General features: G+C 34.0%; 1 long non-coding RNA gene across 1 annotated transcript in view; it reads right to left on the bottom strand.

Annotated features, from left to right (window-relative positions):
• LOC150106420 (uncharacterized) overlaps positions 1 to 20,079 on the bottom strand; it is a 127,874-nt gene extending 107,795 nt beyond the window's left edge. The window contains exon 1 of the long non-coding RNA XR_016548344.1: positions 19,974 to 20,079. This is a non-coding gene — a long non-coding RNA (uncharacterized LOC150106420). The remainder of the gene's footprint in view (positions 1 to 19,973) is intronic.
• Between the last annotated feature and the right edge of the window lie 110 nt (positions 20,080 to 20,189).

The raw sequence follows: 20,189 nt of genomic DNA, 5'->3' as shown, positions 1-20,189 counted from the left end.
CGCTCTCTTTCTATATATACACTTTTTTGTAACTTTCGGGACCAAAAAAGGCACTTGTCTGTTTTCATAAAGTTTTTACGCAACGCCACTTTGAAGAAATATTTATGAAATACTAACTCGAACTTTTTGAGGGCTTATAAATATTTAGAAAACATTAAAATAAGTTGCTTGCAATTAAATAAGGCAAAATCAGGTAGTGAATATAAAGGAATACACATGTTAATAAAACATTTTAAAATATGTATAATGGTTACAAATTCATGTGATATTAATAAATATTTATATAATGAGATCCTGTATACTAATTTAAAGGAGACGGTCGCTATTGTTTGTCAGTTAACCTTGAACCGATTAAACTTAATTAATCACCACTTGAGGATATTAGCAAACTTATAGTGTAAAATAAATTCTAAAGTTAAGAACAAAATAAATAATCTCGTAACCAAATATACCAGCATTACCTCAAGCTCGAAAGAGTAATTTTAAACATAATATTAAAACCTAACATTTCTTGAGAAATAAGGCTGAAGTCTCTCTGAATTCCCTCGAATAGTCAGCAAGTTATAGTGTTAACAAATTTACCCTGGATTATTTAAACTTAGGGAATCGAGCGCAGTATTACACAATATAGCATATTCAGCTGTAACATTAAGATACTAATACGCAGAAATGAAATGAACACTCATTGACATTAATGAAATAATTATCAAAAATAGTGTGGAGTCATAAACCAAACTAAACTAAGCGCTGTATCGGCGTCAACTTAGCCTTTCCCGAAAAAGTCGTAAAAAAATTCCTCCAGCCACAGAAGCGATTGACTCAGGAGCCCAAACCAGTCAGCGTCAACTAAGACTGCCAGAGAAATAAATAAAATAAAAAAAGAGATAAATGTGGAACGAACAATATTATTTGATGATGCTTTGGGTGTTAATCAACGTGCTGTTCATTGACACCCAAAGCATCACCAAATAATATCATCAATCGCTGCAGCTTGTTGTCAGAAGCCGCAGCGATATTCTACATTTACTCTCAGCTCTAACTTTGGGAACGAACTCTGGAGATTATGCATGTTTCATAGATGAACAGAACAAATTAATATTGAGATTTTATTAGTCATTAGTATGGTGATTAGAAGGTCTTAGTATACATATGTTTCCTTGACTGTTTGCATGCAGCTATCTCCAAGTGTGCTTTCGAAATCTTTGTAAACCATTTTGGCTATTCCATATTATTATTATTGTTGTTATTACATGACCTCCATAGAGTCCGAGGACTCAGCACGGGAGGCTGATTTACATTAACCTAAACTACACGATCCACAAGTCTCACTGCACAATTCAGTCGAGTGGACTGTTTGGAGGACGAAATAAATCAAGTTTCCGAGAGAAAAATCTTACTATCACCGTGTGTAAATAATTTCTTTTCGCTTTAAAAAGGCCACAAATATTCCTCTGGACATGACGAGAATCGAACAAAACCAAGGACGTTTCCAACAACAGGAGAATCATGCCTCGTCGTTCTTCCATATGTGCTAAACGTTCAACCTAATTAGCAGCTAGATTCGAACTTATAGTATTTTTTCTGTAGACCCGCCATTATTCGTTACCACGCAGCGACATAAATTACTTTAATGTATTATGAGATTAGATGTTTGTAATATTAGTTACTACCTTCATCATCATGTATCCATCTTGGTTCTAGATGCATTTCCCCAAACTTTGAACCCAGGAGTTAAAAGCAATTTGAAAAATATACATAATGATGACTCTACCAGTTTCATGTCTTTCATTTTAATATTCCTCAGCGTTAAAATGCGCTCATGTGGATGACTCTGTCGGAAACCAAATAAATAAGTCCTTCGAAGTAAGGTTCGAACCAAAGACTAAATAGAGATAATTTTCCAACTGAGTTCGAAATGTCATACAGTGTGGCAAGGGGTATGCGAGCTAGCATTATTGGGAAGTAAAGTGTGAAGATTGTCTGAAAGTTGTCTTTTGTAGGAAAGTATTTATTTTGTTCACAGTACCTGCTAATAGATTCTTGCAGTACTTATCCTTGTTTATGCTCTCATCTAGTTTTTATTTATTTTATTTCATTTTTTATTTTTAAAGATCAAAATAACTACTTCACTGTTCCAAAGAACATGCTAACTAAGAGTTTTGCACCTTACAAAGGTTTTGTTTTTGTTTCCAGTTTTACAGTATTCGCAACAGACCATCGCCAATAAAAAAAAAAATAATAATAAATAAATAAATAATAAACTTTGCAAAAAATGAGGAGGGCCGTTTGGGATCCTCTCTATTCCATGCTTACTCGTAGACCCCCACCGTACCACGTAGGCTTTCGAAACCATAACCGACAAAACAGGGTGCTTAATCCTTATTCTTGTAGTCTCTTATATCAGTATATTTGGTATGTTCCTCTGCCCGGTTTGCCCATGCTTCTAAAAAAGATCTAAAAAAAAATTTGCTTCTAAAAAGATCTAAGTAAATCTCGAGTTCGAAATCGTTCACCTCTCTCTCTCTCTGCTAGACAGTGCTATCCATCTGCAAAATATTTCCTGAATTCTAGCCTTTTTAGCATCATTACGAAACTATACCACCAAAGCCTTAAAGAAAGTTCTAAGTTCTTAGCTCACAGCCATTTTAACGAATTCATTCATCCACTGTTCATTGATTTCATCAGTTATGGTATTGAATGGTCTGCTAATCGGCTAATCTTCTAAAGTATATTCTCCCGTTTTTGTTTGATAAGAATATTAGAATGCACGCAAGAAGTCGATCGTAATTCAATTGTTTTTGCAATTAGTGCGTTTTTATTTGCAAAATTTGACAAAACGATCTGAACTAATAAGGTAGTAGGTCCGTGTGATACTCCACATGAGGAGAGATTGTGGGCTGCAATAGCTGGTTGATAGGCAGATAAGGGGGAGGGGGAGGTTATAGGTTTAGGAGGATTTATAGGATTGATGTAGATGAAATATTTCCGCATATGAATAATGTGAGGAAAACTAGAGGTCATCCATGGAAACTGAGTAAGAGTGCGGATAGTAAGGACGTGAGGACGAAATTTTTTGCTTAGAGAGTGGTGTGAATAAATGGAATGGATAGCCAGTGTGCTTTGTTGATGAATTGTTTAAAGGCAAAATATGATTATTATTATCATTTTTTTTTTGAAGTAGACCTCCCGCGATGAGTTTACTGACTACATAGAGGTGCCAGTATAACAATATAACAATTTAGTACTGGTTGCATGAATTTAATGAAACTTGTTTAGTATTCAGGATCTCGATTAGAATTTGTCGTCATTTTAAATGAGTTTCAATCAGATCACAATTAGGCAAAATAAATAAATATACTAGAGTGCGTTAAAAAAAAAAAGAAAGAAAGAAAAAGAGTCGAATTTAATAAAATGTGTTGTTTTACTAAATATATATAAATATTAATATATATTTACTAAATAATTTACTATACAGTATATATATATATATACAGGGTGGTTCAAAATTCCATGTACAAACTTTGAGGGGAGATAGAGAACATTCAAAATCAATCATGTTCACATAGGAAAGCATGACCGAAAACGCCACCGGAAAGTAATAGGTGGCTCTTTTCGCTGCTCCAGGTGAGCAAGTTGGGGCTTCTCTATTCAAGCTTTCAACGTCGTACGAAGAACATGCGTCGTTTTATGAATGCTGATATGGCAGACATGCACCTGGTTTACAATATTATGTATCCAACTACTATTGAACTGTTCAGTTACACCTAATAAAGTTTTTACACTACTTACTGCCTTGTGTTATTTCTTTATCTTTGTGTCCCTGTTAGTACCTTCCGGTGGCGTTTCGGGTCATTCTTTCCTATGTGAATATGGTTGATTTTGATGTTCTCTACCTCCCCTCAAAGTTTGTTAGTGGAATTTTGAACTACACCCTGTATATATCCCAGACACCAGAGGCTTCAAGGCCTATGGCAAACAAACGCTATGTGTGGGATGAGGTCAAGAGCAATGTAATTGGTTGATATTCCTCTTAAAGAGTCAGTGGTTGAAGTCTTGGGGAAATATTTCACAGAGAAGACTGTTCCACAGAAATTAGGAAGATGGAATGAAAGATGATTGGGAGTTCTAGGAGTTTGCAGTTCAAATGCGAAAGGAAAATGGGTAGCTGTTGTCATGTTTCTGTAGGTTTAGCTGAAATGATGGGAGGAGAGAGAAGAACATAATGAATGCTAGAACTGCGGAAACTATTTGTGGGAAAGGAATCGTTAATCACTAGTTGATGAAATGTTTTATTATTTTTTGTTATAATTCTATTTTTACTGGCAAAACAAACTGCTAGTTTGTTTTGCCAGTAAAAATTTTGCCTTTAAATAATGTTAAAGTTTGTTTTGCCTTTAAACAATGTAACCTGAGTTTTATTTGTAAAACGATTCGAAATTATGATAATGCGTAACCTTTTCTTTCAATAATTTCTGTTGCTAAACCAGCTCTGAGTTCAAGACTAATCAATAAAAAAAAATTGTTTCGTTATAATTTCATCTTATTGCCATAATAAGAAATGAAAACATTTAATATGCTATCAAATGTGCAATGATATATGGCTTTGTGTGGTCAGGCTGTAATACATCGTTAATGTATATGTGAACGAAGTACTACGTGATTGAGTCCTGGGGAACCAAGTGTGTTCTCAGTATACCATGGCTATAATTTGGTCTAATTTTGTTATTTGTGTTAAGGTGTTCAAGAATTATCTTGTCCGAAGATAATTCTTGAACACCTTGTTCAGGAATTATCATATACAGTGTCCCCTTCTCCTCAGTTTCCGACTGACTATAATTTGGTACGCAGGATGTCAGGATAAAATATGTCAAAAGCTTTGGTTACACCAAGAGGTATAAAAATAGCGAATTTATTTTTATCAAGTGCTTTGTTTATTATGTTATTAATGTCTTCTAGTAGCATTTTATGAGAATAATGTATTCTGTAAGTTCTGTAGTATTGTGTGTATTTTTTCAAAAATTTTCGACATGACCGAACAAGAATAAAAATAATGATAATAATATATGTCTTCTTCGTGGTATAATTGGAACATTTTATGGATTTTTACTTATAAAACGATTCAAATTAAAATAAAAATCTTGATTAAATTTGATATTTAGGATTACCATTAAATATGTCGAGGCGTTAATTAACTGTTTGTACTATTGACCAACAGGATTCGGAGTATCTGCGGTGTAACACCGTATCCTTGCAATGTGAGGGTGGTGATAGTAACGTGCATGACTTGTCAATATGATGCTACTGAAGTGTTTTTAAGGGCTCCCTAAAGCTCTAATAGTTTATAGATATAATCATTATTTATCAATCTAAGAAAAAGATGTTCGTTTCGATTATTCATTGGACCATTCTTCTTTGAGGACATTCGCCAGTCCGGTCCTGTGACCTGCTCAGTTACTACAGTCTCGAGCACATGCACATTCAAAATACTGAATCAAGAATTATGCATTAAACTTTTAACACTCCCTCAAAAGTATTAAATAAGTGCATCGGATAGCTATCGAAGTGTTTATTACTTCTATTTTAGTTGTAATTTACATTTTAATGTCGTTATGAATTGCAAGAAAACTTTATTTTTGTATGAAATAAAATTCAAATATATCAACCGAAAGTATTAATGTTAGAGACGGCTACTGCATTTGAAATATGTTCTAATAATTCTCAAATTATGTCAACTATTTCTGTATGTGGATGCATTTAGTACAGGAAACATGAAATTGAAATTAAAACTTAGTTTTGGGGAATTATGTTAATTAACTATGAAATTAATAAAGTAAAATTATAGAGTATGTATTTGCTTTGTTTTTGCAATTTGTTGGATAAGTTGTAATTATGAAAAAAAAAAAAAAAATCCTTGGCTATTTAGAGAGATATACTCTCCATTTCCAAATTTCTGAATACAGATGACAAAGCTCCGATTCCCTTTTCTCTTGAAATCCGGCTTTTTGCTTGAAATCTAGCCTCATGCATTAAACGGTAGGATACCATATTTCAATGCTCAGTTAAAATGATGGATAAAAAGTGTAGTACTTTCCAACTACATAGTTTTCTTCATTTACACTTTTCCCATTTTTCTTTTCTTTTTGAGTTGAGTCGATAATAGCAACAATAAACTAAAAAAAGCAACACAAGAAAATCTTGCCTTGATCAATATTTATGACCGCTTTATAAAAGATGAATTCAGCACACTAGCAAAACAAGGAATAAACTACCGAACAGATAAATTATTCTTATATTCGTATAAAACATTCTTACAAAGATAAGAAAATACTCACATCATTAAACTAAGTTCTATTACATTACACACAACATAATGATTATCATACCATCTCAGTATGAAAATCAGTGATTTCAAATAATGCGTAATAAACGAATGCAACACAAGAATATAAAGAGAAGCATTAAGTTCAATGGCTCATTAACTAGAAAGAAGTCGTATTTCGTAACTTAGGGATATCGTAGGTTTAATCAGATGTCCCCTTTTCATAGGATATATATTCTTTTGCTTTACATAGCACATAGTCGTGAATATCTTTAACAGAATGTGATATAAAATGACTCTGACGTACTTTTAAACATCATGTAGGTATCGTAGAGTATCTACACAAGTTCAAGTACTATTTAATCTATTCAACATCCAGCTGCGAAGTTAACTAAGTGTTGCATGCACAACACCTTTTATTGCAAACATGAACATAAATCATAAAACAAACATGTGAAAAGAGAAATAATCAGCAGGGGGGAAAAAAAATTTTTGCATATCATACTGTGAGACATAAACTCAGAGATGTCATTTTCCTCGGAAAAAACAAAAACAAAAAAAGGCAACAGCCTACAGAAATGCGCTATTCACAACCTAAACTCAATAGTGTTTTAGCATTTAGAAGACATTTCCACACATTTAACGAAATGCACACTTTTTGTGCATGTGTCTACAAATTTTGAATATTGCTTATGCTCCATTGTCATTTCGAAATGAAAAGCTATCAGTAGTAGGGTAGCCACTTCTGACCAGATCAAGATCAAGATCAGATAAGGAATCGTGACGTCATTGTAGGCGTGACGTCTTGAGATTGGAACGTTTAGAATTTCCCTGGGGGCATATGTGTCAATGGCTTCAGTTCTTGTATTTTGGTTCGCGTATGGAATTATGGGTGATGGCAGAGATAAGGATTCGTGTTGTGATTGGTGGGATTTCAACCAGATGCAGATCAAGATATGATAAGGGGTCGTGACGTGAATGTTTGTTGTTTTCAGATGTAGATAAGTGACGTCATTTGTTAGTTGTAAATAAGTGACGTTGTTGTTTTAAATGGAAAAGGGAGATATATTAGAGATAAGAAATCGTGTCGTGATTGGTGGGACACTTTTGACCAGATCAAGAACAAGATAAGATAAGTGAATGTTTGTTGTTATCAGATGAAGATAAGTGATGTCATTTGTTAGTTCTAAATAAGTGACGTTATTGTTTTGAATGGAAAGGGAGATATATTAGAGTACAAGGAATCGTGTCATGATTGGTGGCTCACTTCTGACCAGATCCAGATCAAGATAAGATAAAGAATCGTGACGTGAATGTTTGATGTTATCGTTTGGAATGTTTGGAATTTCGCTGGAGCCCTTGTCTGTCGGGGACATCACATGGTGTGTTTGGTGATATTTAGAGATAAGAATCGTGACGTTATGTGTTTGGAAATTTCTGGGGAACATATATCTCTCTGTGATATCACATGGTGTTTTGGTTTGGCTATGTAATTGTGGGCGATGTTTTTGAGATGATATCTTGGAATTTCTTAGGGTGACACATGTCCGTCATTTTCGTCATGTTTTGTTTGGTTGTCTATAGATGGGTGTACTAATTTACAATACATTATGGGGTATTTCTTTCCTGATAAAGGTGGGAATTCTTAGAGTAGAGTAGAGTTGTGATGGCGTCCGTGTTTACGGTTTTCTGAATAATTTAATTATATATACTAATGTCACTCAAACATACAGTTTTTTTTCTTCTATAGATGGGTGTACTAATTTCCAATACATTATGGGGTATTCATTTCCTGTTAAAGGGCGGGAATTCTTAGACTACAGTAGTCTAGTGGCGGCTGTGTTTCGAGCTTTTCTGAATAATTTTATTATATGCTGGTGTCCCTCAAACACACACACACACATTAGACAGGAAAACTCGCTAATGTATCCATGTAGATACTCTAATATGTACCCTATGATTATTCTTATGGGAAAAAAAAACTATTCAATATTAGAATTATGCTTACCGAAACATACGAGCATTGATTATTGAAATTACAATTATCAATTGTTATATTTAAGTTAAAAAAAAATTATCTTACATTTCTTTCCAGAATGGGAACATATTGGTACTATGCTTTTCTGAATAATTAATTATATGCTGGTGTCTCTACAGTATTTTAAAATAAATAAATTAAAATAAGCGGAGAGTAAAATAGATTACAAAACCTTTTGTATGTATTCTAGAAATTATGATGATAATTTAAAATTACTTACAGCTTTCCAGAATGGCTCTTCTAAATAAATATTCCAAAAAATAATAATAATAATATTCCAAAATAGTTGAATTTTATATCCACACCACAACACAAACACAAAAACCACAAAGAACGAAATTACTGTAAATACTGTAACCTGAAATAGTTCAGTACTTCATCCTTTAGATTTCAGCCCGTAGATGCTATGTTATCGTCATGAGCGATATCCCCCACCGAGTGGTTTCTTCAAAGGGGTCTTTCATGAAGATGACATGAGTCACATCCGTAAATTGCTGTATTGTTAAAAAGGTATCATTTTCTCAAGTTTGGATGTTTCTCAAATACTTACATATGACTATGTGATTAGCATTCACATGAACATGATGACACATATCCTAAAATTATTCATTCTTTGTTTCGGTCGGAAATTATTGGTGTAGTAAATTAATACTTACATTCAATTTTTTAAAACCAATATTGACTATTAATTTTACCTGCGATTCGTTGTGCTCTTAACCTATTTCAGTAACTGAAATTTATTTATTTTATTTATTTTTTTCTTTAGCATTAGTAATTTTAAGCAACGGATATTTGTGACAATCAAGGTTTTAAACTCCCCCTTGCATTTTCTTTTAGAAATTTCTTTTGCCAGCACAACAAATAAATAGTTATTTCTTATTATTTCAAATGAATATTAGCTCTGTAATATATAGTTTGTTAATTTCTATGTTACCTTTTATTTGACTGTAATATTATTAACAAATGGCTCTGTAAAATAGCCAAATACTTACAGTATTGTAACTTTTCAGGTGAAATCTTCTCCACTAAAATTCTGTCCATTAATTTAATACCCGATTATTCCTTTTGCTTCCAAGAGTTGAATATTTCAAATGAATATTACCTCTGTAATATAGAGTTTGTTAATTTCTATGTTACCTTTTATTTGACTGTAATATTATTAAGAAATTGCTCTGTAAAATAGCCAAATTCTTACAGTATTGGTGAAATCTTAGGTGAAATCTTCTCCACTAAAATTTTTGCTATTAATTTAATACCCGATTATTCCTTTTGCTTCCAAGATTTGACAGTTTCTTGAAATATTTGAGGGCTGGCATGAACAAATAAGACTTTTAATTCAATGAATCAAAAAAAAAGTCTCTGGTTACTTTGTGGGATGAAATTTCACAAGGGGAAAAAAGTTATCCTCCTTAATTTGTACAACACATCAACGATACCCAATTTGTTCATTTAAATTTACACATTTTATTTGAATAAAATATTATTTACAAATTGTATTTACTGAATCTAACAATACAGAAAATAAATAAATTGCAAAATACATCAAAGGTTCTTCCATGGTTGTGGAATTGCCATTTATGTGCTTTTTGACAATGTGACTCTATCTGAAAGTCAATTTTTCATTCGGTGTTCGTTGGGAATTTATTACTGTAGTAAAATTAAGGGTTACATATTTATTTTTTTGAAACCAATACATATACTTCTGAGAATTATTAAAAGCACAGAATCTTTTGTTATGTTTCCAAAAGCATTTAAAAGTACACATTATGTTTTCATGTTTTGGGCATCCAATTTCATTGAAATCAAGAACAGGTCTTCCTATTAACCTCGTTAATGTTTTTGATTTTTCTCTTCCTTTGGTGAGTAATATTTGATATTTGCATTTTGATTCTACCATCCAATTTCTTAGCTTGTCCAGAGGTAGTGAACCAATTTCCCACTTCAGCTGATGGTTGTATTTTATTAACCAAGAATTCTGTTTTTTAACTCTTTCATGTAATTCTTTCCAACTACAAGGTGATTTTGTGAATGCATATCTTACAATAATTTCATCAGAAATACAAATTTCTGATGGAAAGAAATACGATAGCTGCATGGGATGAACGAATTGCCATAACTGCAAAGACACTTGACTCATTTGTTTTTCATTATAGTACTGTTTACCTGACCCATAACCCTGACCAATCATTCCAAAATGAAACTTTCACGCAGATGATTCATGGACATATTTCTACATGCTGTTGGATATGATGTTGATGTGAGATTATCTTACTTGGAGACATCATAGGGCAAATCTTATCTCAGTGGCTCGAAGGGTATTCTACATTATTTGTCCTTATTATGTTAAGTATCTTATCCTCAAACAGTGTTTTTGATGTTAGACCATGACTGTTTCTCTCACTCATATGTCCGAAATTGTTGGGATGGGAAAAAAATAGCATTAGGTGGTGGAAGTGAAAAGTTCGTCAAGAGGGTGACAGATGTCTTCCCTGCAATGCTCCCCACCTAACCCCCATCACTCCCTATTCTCCCCCTCTCCTCCAGAAGATGTCTGTCAGCCTCATGGAGAAGAACGAGCTCATCATTTGCGGATATCTTTTAGTGATGTCACCTCCAACTGATACTGATAACTTTTTTGGAAAAAAAATAAAAAAACGCGTTTTTTATGATAACTTTTTAGGGAAAAAACGCGTTTTTTATAATAACGTTTTTGAAAAAAAAAATTAAAAAAACGCGTTTTTTATTTTTTTTCCAAAAAAGTTATCAGTATCAGTTGGAGGTGACATTATCATCAAGTATTAGTTCCCCAAGATGGGGAACTAATACTTGATGATACAGGAGCTGATGGAAGTAAAGTTTTTTCTATTAGTTGTGAAGAAGCTGAGAGATTTTCACCAAAAATGTATGACATTGATAATCATTTACTATTTTTGGAAACTGAATTACCATCTGTTTGTATCATGGGGAAAATTATCGCTAATCATTTAAATTCTTCAATCATAAAATTAGACTTTCAAGATTTTATCCAATTTGATAAAGATTCTTTATTTTGGGACATTTACGAACATTTTACAAAAACTGTTTGTGTATATTTGCTGACAAAAGAATACACAGACTGTTTAGGGAGGCATGGTGTCATTTCCAGACTGACACAATATCAAATGTATGGAAGTGTGGTTACCATGGTATCTGATTCAAAAATTCTTTTGTGTGACCAGCTATTTTGATGTAATGTAACCAAGAAACAGTGAGTAACAAAAATTTTATTCATTGAACTCTTCGGAAAATGTTAAGAGTCTAAACTAAATATTGTGAAATATATTTAGGTAATTACATGTTTCGAATTTTTCTCAGTGAATATACTTGTAAATGGTATTTCAGCAAAATAAAATATGCATTTGTAAACTTAAATGAACAAAGACGTGTGCTTTTGTTGTTGTGTTTTTCCACAGTAAATTTTTTACTCAGTTATTCTGATTAGAACTTGATATTTAAATCCACTTTATCTCTAAATGCAATTCTGTTTAATTATTTTTAAAAAAATCACAACTGTGAAATTAATGCCAGGAATGGGGAAAAAATGTTGAAAACTAATATCCATTGATTATTTTAGAAATTGTCTAATGCTACCTATTGACATTATTTGAGTTATCTGAAAACAATTCGTTCACATAATCGAAACTCCGAACTGTTAGAATTTGGTTGTTTTTCAGAGAGAGAGAGAGAGAGAGCACCTAATTAACCCAAAACGTGACTTTAACACTTAAAGTTTGGTATAGAAAAAATGTTTGTACTCTCCAGATAACACATATACAACTGTTACCTTTCCCCACAAAGTAAGATAAAAACACACCAACAGTATATCCAGCAGCATGTGAAAACATGTTGTTGAGTCATCTGTGCAAAAGGTTCATTTTTGAAGGAATGGTCAGGGTAGGGCATGGTAAGTGTAAACAGTACTATAAGAAAATACCAAAGTCCAAAGTCACTCATAGAGTCGAGTGACTTTGGACTTAAGGTAATCGTTCATCCACTGCAGCTGCTGTTTTGTGTTGTGGTGTTTTGTGTTTGGTAATGTAAAAATAATAGGTGAGCCACAAATTCTTCGAAAGTTTCTTTATGAAAAGTTTTAATTGTTTAGAATTTTGTAAACGAAAGTTACCATAAAGTATACGATCAGATCTAATAATCAGTTAAATAATAATAATAATAATAAATAACTATTTATTTGTGGTGCCATATGAAGTAATCTAAGAAGAATGAAGGAAAACGATTATGAAAAATCGACGGGAGGGGGGTGAAAATGCGAATTTTCAGTTATCATTGGGATAATTGAATGCCAATTTCTTTTGAATAAGAGTTCAAATTTATTTCCTAAAGAAACTTGTATTTCTGATGGAATTATTGTAAGATATGCATTCACAATTGTAAGATATGCAATCACCTTGTAGTTGGAAAGAATTACCTGAAAGAGTTAAAAAACAGAATTCTTGATTAATAAAATATAACCATCAGCTGAAGTGGAAAATTGGTTCACTATCTCTGGACAAAGTAAGAAATTGGATGATAGAATCAACATGCAAATATCAAATGTTACTCGCCAAAGGAAGAGAAAAATCATAAACATTAACGCGGTTAGTAGGGAGGCCTGTTCTTGATTTAAAAGAAATTGGATGCCCAAAACGTGAAAACATAACGTGTACTTTTAAATGCTTTTGGAAACATAATGAAAGATTCTGTGCTTTTAATAATTCTCAGAAGTATATGTATTAGTTTCAAAAAAATAAATATGTAACCCTTAATTTTACTACAGTAATAAATTCCCAACGAACACCAAATGAAAAATTAACTTTCAGATGAGAGTCACATTGTCAAAAAGCACGTGATGGGAATTCCACAACCATGGAAGAACCTTTGATGTATTTTTCAATTTATTTATTTTCTGTGTTGTTAGATTCAGTAAATACAATTTGTAAATAATATTTAATTCAAATAAAATGTGTAAATTTAAATGAACAAATTGGGTGTCGTTGATGTGTTGTACAAATTAAGGAGGATAACATTTTTTTCCCTTGTGAAATTTCATCCCACAATGTAACCAGAGGCTTTTTTTTATTCATTGAATTAAAAGTCTTATTTGTTCATGCAAGCCCTCAAATATTTCAAGAAACTGTCAAATATTGGAAGCAAAAGGAATAATCGGGTATTAAATTAATAGCAAAAATTTTACTGGAGAAGATTTCACCTGAAAAGTTACAATACTGTAAGAATTTGGCTGTTTTACAGAGCCATTTGTTAATAATATTACAATCAAATAAAAGGTAATATAGAAATTAACAAAATATATATTACAGAGCTAATATTCATTTGAAATAATAAGAAATAACTATTTATTTGTTGTGCTGGCAAAAGAAATTTCTAAAAGAAAATGCAAGGGCGAGTTCAAAACCTTGATTGTCGCAAATATCCGTTGCTTAAAATTACTAATGCTAAAGAAAAAAATAAATAAAATAAATAAATTTCAGTTACAGAAATAGGTTAAGAGCACAACGAATCGCAGGTAAAATTAATAGTCAATATTGGTTTTAAAAAATTGAATGTAAGTATTAATTTACTACACCAATAATTTCCCACAGAAACAAAGAATGGATAATTTTAGGATATGTGCTATCACGTTCATGTGAATACTAATCACTTAGTCATATGTAAGTATTTGAGAAACATCCAAGCACGAGAAAATGATACCTTTTGAACAATACCACAATTTACGGAAGTGACTCATGTCATCTTCATGAAAGACCCCTTGAAAAAAACCTCTCGCTGGTGGATATCGCTCATGACGATAACATAGTATCTATGGGCTTAAATCTAAAGGATGAAGTACTGAACTATTTCAGGTTACAGTATTTACAGTAATTTCGTTCTTTGTGGTTTCTGTGTTTGTGTTGTGGTGTGGATATAAAATGCAACTATTTTGGAATATTATTATCTTTTTTGGAATATTCATATTTAGAAGAGCCATTTGGAAAGCTGACACTAATTTTAAATTATCATTAGAATTTCTAGAATACATACAAAAGGTTTTGTAATCCATTTAACTCTCCGCTTATTTTAATTTATTTATTTTAAAATACTGTAGAGACACCAGCATATAATTAATTATTCAGAAAAGCATAGTACCAAGATATTCCCATTCTGTGTCATATTCCCAGCCACCACTAGACTCTACTCTAGTCTAAGAATCAGCACCCTTTAACAGGAAAGAAATACCCCATATTGTATTGGAAATTAATACACCCATTTATAGAAGAAAAAAAACTGTATGTTTGAGTGACATTAGTATATATAATTAAATTATTCAGAAAACCCTAAACACGGACGCCATCACAACTCTACTCTACTCTAAGAATTCCCACCTTTATCAGGAAAGAAATACCCCATAATGTATTGTAAATTAGTACACCCATCTATAGACAACCAAACAAGACACGACAACAATGAAGGATGTGTGTCACCCTAGGAAATTTCAAGATATCTTATCTCAAAAACATCGCCCAGAATTCCACAGCCAAAACAAAACACCATGTGATATCACAGAGAGACATATGTTCCCCAGAAATTTCCAAACACATAACGACACGATTCTTATCTCTAAATATCACCAAACACGCCATGTGATGTCCCTGACAGACAAGGGCCCAGAGAAATTCCAAACATTCCAAACTCTATAACAACAAACATTTACGTCACGATTCTTTATCTTATCTTGATCTGGATCTGGTCAGAAGTGTCCCACCAATCACGACACGATTCCTTATACACTAATATAACTCCCTTTCCATTCAAAACAACAATGTCACTTATTTACAACTAACAAATGACGTCCCTTATCTTCATCTGATAACAACAAGCATTCACGTCATGATTCCTTATCTTATCTTGATCTTGATCTGGCCAAAATCGTCCCACCAATCACGACACAATTCCTTATCTCTAATATATCTCCCTTTTCCATTCAAAACAACGTCACTTATTTACAACTAACAAATGACGTCACTTATTTACAATCTGAAAACAACAAACATTCACGTCACGATCCCTTATCTTATCTTGATCATCATCTGGTTCAAAGTGTCCCTCCAATCACAACACGAATCCTTATCTCTACCATCACCCATAATTCCATACGCGAACCAAAATACAAGAACTGAAGCCATTGACACGTATGCCCCCAGGGAAATTCCAAACATATCAATCTCATGACGTCACGATTCCTTATCTTACCTTGATCTTGATCTGGTCAGAAGTGGCTACCCTACTACTGCTATCAGTGTACATGATAATTTTCTACATTAATTCACAGATTTCCCTCTCGATATCCCTAAAAATTGTAGGAAACATAAACTGTATCAATTCTGGAAACTTGTAACGGAATCAACAGAGAAAGACGGTGGATTTCTACTTGAAGGTAACAATTATATTTTTCGTTAAATGATGCCTTTTAATAACTTATTAAAATAATAAAGGGTGTAGGTGACCTCATTAAACAGCGATCCCCAAGTTATTCAGTAATCTCACAAAAATAAATAAATAAATAAAATAAAATAAAATAAAAAACTAAAGAAAAAAAAAGAAAACACAATCGTTACTCGAACAAGCAGATGTATCACTCACACTAGATTTGACATAAAAAAGGATTCACATATAGACTGGCTTGGCAATTATCTTCGAAATATCTTGGCAAATATCTTCAGTCCACCAATAAGTAGGGTTGTGGTTTGACCACAACCCTACTTATTGGTGGACTGAAGCGACTTAAAAATTCACAATGTCTGATTTTAAAGCAGCATTTCTAGAGTATCTAACCCCTAGCCCACTGATAATACTAGCGTATTTTATGTTTACCTCCTTTTTGTGGTTGAGATTCACACACAATGAGACGCGCGCGCGCGCGCGTGTGTGTGTGTGTGTGTGTGTGTGTGTGTGTGTGTGTGTGTGTGTGTGTGTGTGTGTGTGTGTGTGTGTGTGTGTGTGTGTGTGTGTGTGTGTGTGTGTGTGTGTGAGAGAGAGTAAGCTGACGAATGGTTACAAATTAAAACATTGACCGAGAGGCTCATCATATCCTGATAGCAGTCTTCGTTCGTTCCGGCCAGAAGCAAGACTATGTGTGTATATACACACACACACACACATATATATATATATATATATATATATATATACTATTCTTAGTATTTTCCATAATGTAAATCACATCTCACTAAGAGATGTATACTGCAATAGATTATGGGTGGAGTCACTACCAAGACCGGTTTCAACTTTTTTTGAGGTCTTCTTGGTGAGTAGCTAGACCCTAAATACCAAGGTTTTGGTAATACAGAGCCTTATCAACTTTACCTATAGAAGTTGCTGCAAGGTGTTTTTATTTTTAATAAGAATCTCTGGAGGAGATATACATTTAATAATGAACTTCGGTTCAATTAGTTTTTTGAGTTGACAAATGATAAAATTCACAAGACCTTCGTACAGTTCTCGGAAAATTCCAGACGACTAACTCGGGAACTGGTAGAAAAGGCTTAGAAAGAGATCCTGTAGTCGGAGACTAGGATCGAACTTCGGTCTTTCTCAGGAAGGCCTAGCGCTATGAATGTAAACGTTATCTCCTCAGGGTTTCATTATATCGTACAGAAACTAATGGACTAAAACGTTTGTTCTTTTGTTATTTTATATTCTCAATTTGTCACTTTGGGTTATTTTCTGAGATTTATGATCTTGTTTATTATATACAGGGTCATCAAAATTAAAGTATTTTGTTTAAGGCCTTGTGGAACGCCATCCACTGATCCAAATGCTACAAAACTTTGCAGGAATACATTGTGTGTCATGCGGAAGTGATATCTGAAAGAAGAAAAAAAGTAGTTCCAAAATTCACCGCCAAAGGGGGGGAGGTAAACATTAAATGCATAGAATTTGCATATGACGCAACTCGATAGGTGTCAGGACGGTTTAAAAAGATGGACGCAGGATTTTTCCCTTAATTCTGGTTTGTTAATACCGACCACAGTGATGGCACTAACCTTGCCCCGACGTGCTTCGATTGTAGTTGTATTACTTAAACAACAGTAGTACACTGTTTGCTGCACTATGCGAATTTTTTCGCCTGAACAAATGACGATAGGTCCACTATCTCCATGTGTTCTGCGACGAATGATTAGTCGGTTTGAAGAAACGGAATCCTTGGGAGTTAGACCTGGCAGAGGTCGCAAACCAATCAATTCACAACGAATGAATGAAGTTGCTAAGGCCGTTGTGGAGCAGTCCATGAATAACTGCGTTGAGTCCTGCGGCGCACATGCTCCGTCAAGACACATGAATGTGCTTTACACAACTGTCTGGAAAATTCTACGGAAGATTCTGAATTTCTGCCCATTCAAGATAACGTTGACGCAGGAGTTGTGCCTGTAGGACTTTGAAAGTCGACTGACATTCGCTTTAACATTCCTTGCTCGAGTGGAGTTAGAAGGTGCGTGGCCGTGGATGATTTCGTGAGGAGATGAGGATCACTTTCACCTGAACGGAGCTGTGAATATCCACAATTGCCAGGTATTGGCGACGCAAAAACCCAGATACAGTCCAACAAATTCCTTTGCAGTCACCCAAAGTGGGTTTACAGCTTCGCTTATTCATTGGACCATTCTTCTTTGAAGCCATTCGCCAGTCCGGTCCTGTGACCTGCTCAGTTACTACCGAGAAGTATCGCGATATGATAAACAATTTTGCTGTGTCATAGCTACAGCAGCAGCGTCTGTGCATGGATTCAGTCATTTTCATGCAGGATGGGGTCCCCTCCACACATCGGTCGATCAGTATAGGAGGTTCTTCGAGAACATTTCACGGAAGTCAGAGTGATGAGCTGTGCGTTTCCCACTGCACGGCCTCGTTCACCTGATCTAACCCCATGTGACTTCTGGTTCTGGGGATTTTTTCAAAGACAGGGTTAATCAGGATCATTGTAATGACTTGCTAGCGCTGAAAGACAGCATAATGCAGCACGTGCGCCACATCAGTCTCGAGCAACGGCATTCTGCCGTTGAATAAGCTGTGCAAAGGATGCAGTTTGTGGCATACCGGAAATGTGCATATAGAACAGTGCAGTCCGTGAATGCTTAAGGGAAGTCTTGTGTCTGCTTGTGTCGCTTTTCTCCTTCTCTCTCTCTCTTTCTCTCTCTCTCTCACACACACACACACACAAATATAAAAATTACTACATCTACATTCGGCATGTTATATAGCGCCCCTGGTGGCTAATTTTGGAACTACTGATTTTCTTCTTAGATATTGCTTCCGCATGACGCACAATGTATTCCTGCAAAGTTTCGCAGCATTTGGATCAGTGGGTGGCGCTCCACAAGGCTTCAAACAGGGATACTTTAATTTTGATTACTTGTATATTTTAAGCACATATAATAATTAGTATGAGCACCTTAGGCACCACGGAAGATCGCTCGTGGACGAGTATAATCATACCGAAGACCGTCATTTCTACACTGTAAATCAGATAAGTAGCTTCAGTACGATCTTTTTGTTAGCACTGTATTAGTGTGCTAATAGGGATTTTTTTAGTGTGAATCCCACCCACGAAAGGGAATATAAACCTATAATACACGCAATAGTATCATGCAATACCCTAAGAAGCCAACTTTGGAGACTAAACATGATACTTTTTTTGCAAACCAGTTCAGGGCTGTAATAAGTAGGACGGTGATCGTGATCGCACACTGTGTGACGAAAATTGTTTACTACCTAAAGATTTTATAAATAACCAAGCCACCAAGGGATTCGAACCGGCAGCTTATTGACTGGTGATGAAAGGGGAGGGGGGGTTGCTATCCAACAGGCTGAAAATCTAAAACAGACACCCTTTACACTAATCATAATTATTATTAAAAAAGGCGGAAGTCTCCATGCTGTCAATAAGACATGGCGACACTGTTAAAATCCTTTTATGAGATATTCACTTTACACACTGAAGTATTTGTCTATTATAAAATGCAATTAAGTAAAAATTAACTGTGCAGAATTTTATAAATAACATAAAAAGTATTTTAACAAATGTATTCTTCTGTTCGATGTCGAAAATGATACATCATATCTCTGCATAGTCTGTTGTACGATAATCTATTAAACCTCAGTACAAATTATAACAAAAGATGATCGAGAAAAATAGAAGATAGAGCGGTAGCGAGCAGGGGCATTTATTCTTCCTAGTAAAACGCCAAAAATTGTGTATGCCAGGCACATAAATGAATTATTTCTACTTAGTAATACTAAAACATCGAAAACTTCCATGGTTCACACAAAGAAAAATAAATTATACTCCCCCCCCCCGCCGTTTCCATTTGGGTCATTTATTTTTGTATCCTACATCATTAAAACATATCTGATAAACACAGTCATGCATTTTGCCAACCTAATAAGTGAAATAATATTTAATACTGGAACAGTCTGTTGTACGATATTCTATTAAACCTCAGTAAAAATTATAACAAAAGAGTGCCCTCGTACAGTTGCACAATAATTACAAAATATTAACTTCTTTTTTTTTTCTTTTCTTACCTATTCGAATTTCCTCGATTAACTTGTGAAAAATAGCGTATTGTCCCACTTATTCCCATGAATGTCGCAGTTATGATATTGGGAATACAGTCAATGCAAAAATGCCAACATCCGTAGAGGAAAAAATATTAATCACAAGAGCGCTTCAAGTTATCTTTACAAGCTGACTAGATTGTTGGAATAACTTGTTGACAAGCAGTCACTTTACCTAACGGC

This window comes from Typopeltis vanoorti, chromosome 5 (assembly GCF_054136105.1).
Source record: "Typopeltis vanoorti isolate ZY-2024b chromosome 5, IOZ_Tvanoo_1.0, whole genome shotgun sequence".
In the NCBI taxonomy this organism is placed as follows: domain Eukaryota; kingdom Metazoa; phylum Arthropoda; class Arachnida; order Uropygi; family Thelyphonidae; genus Typopeltis; species Typopeltis vanoorti.
This window is presented reverse-complemented; position numbering and strand designations above follow the sequence as displayed.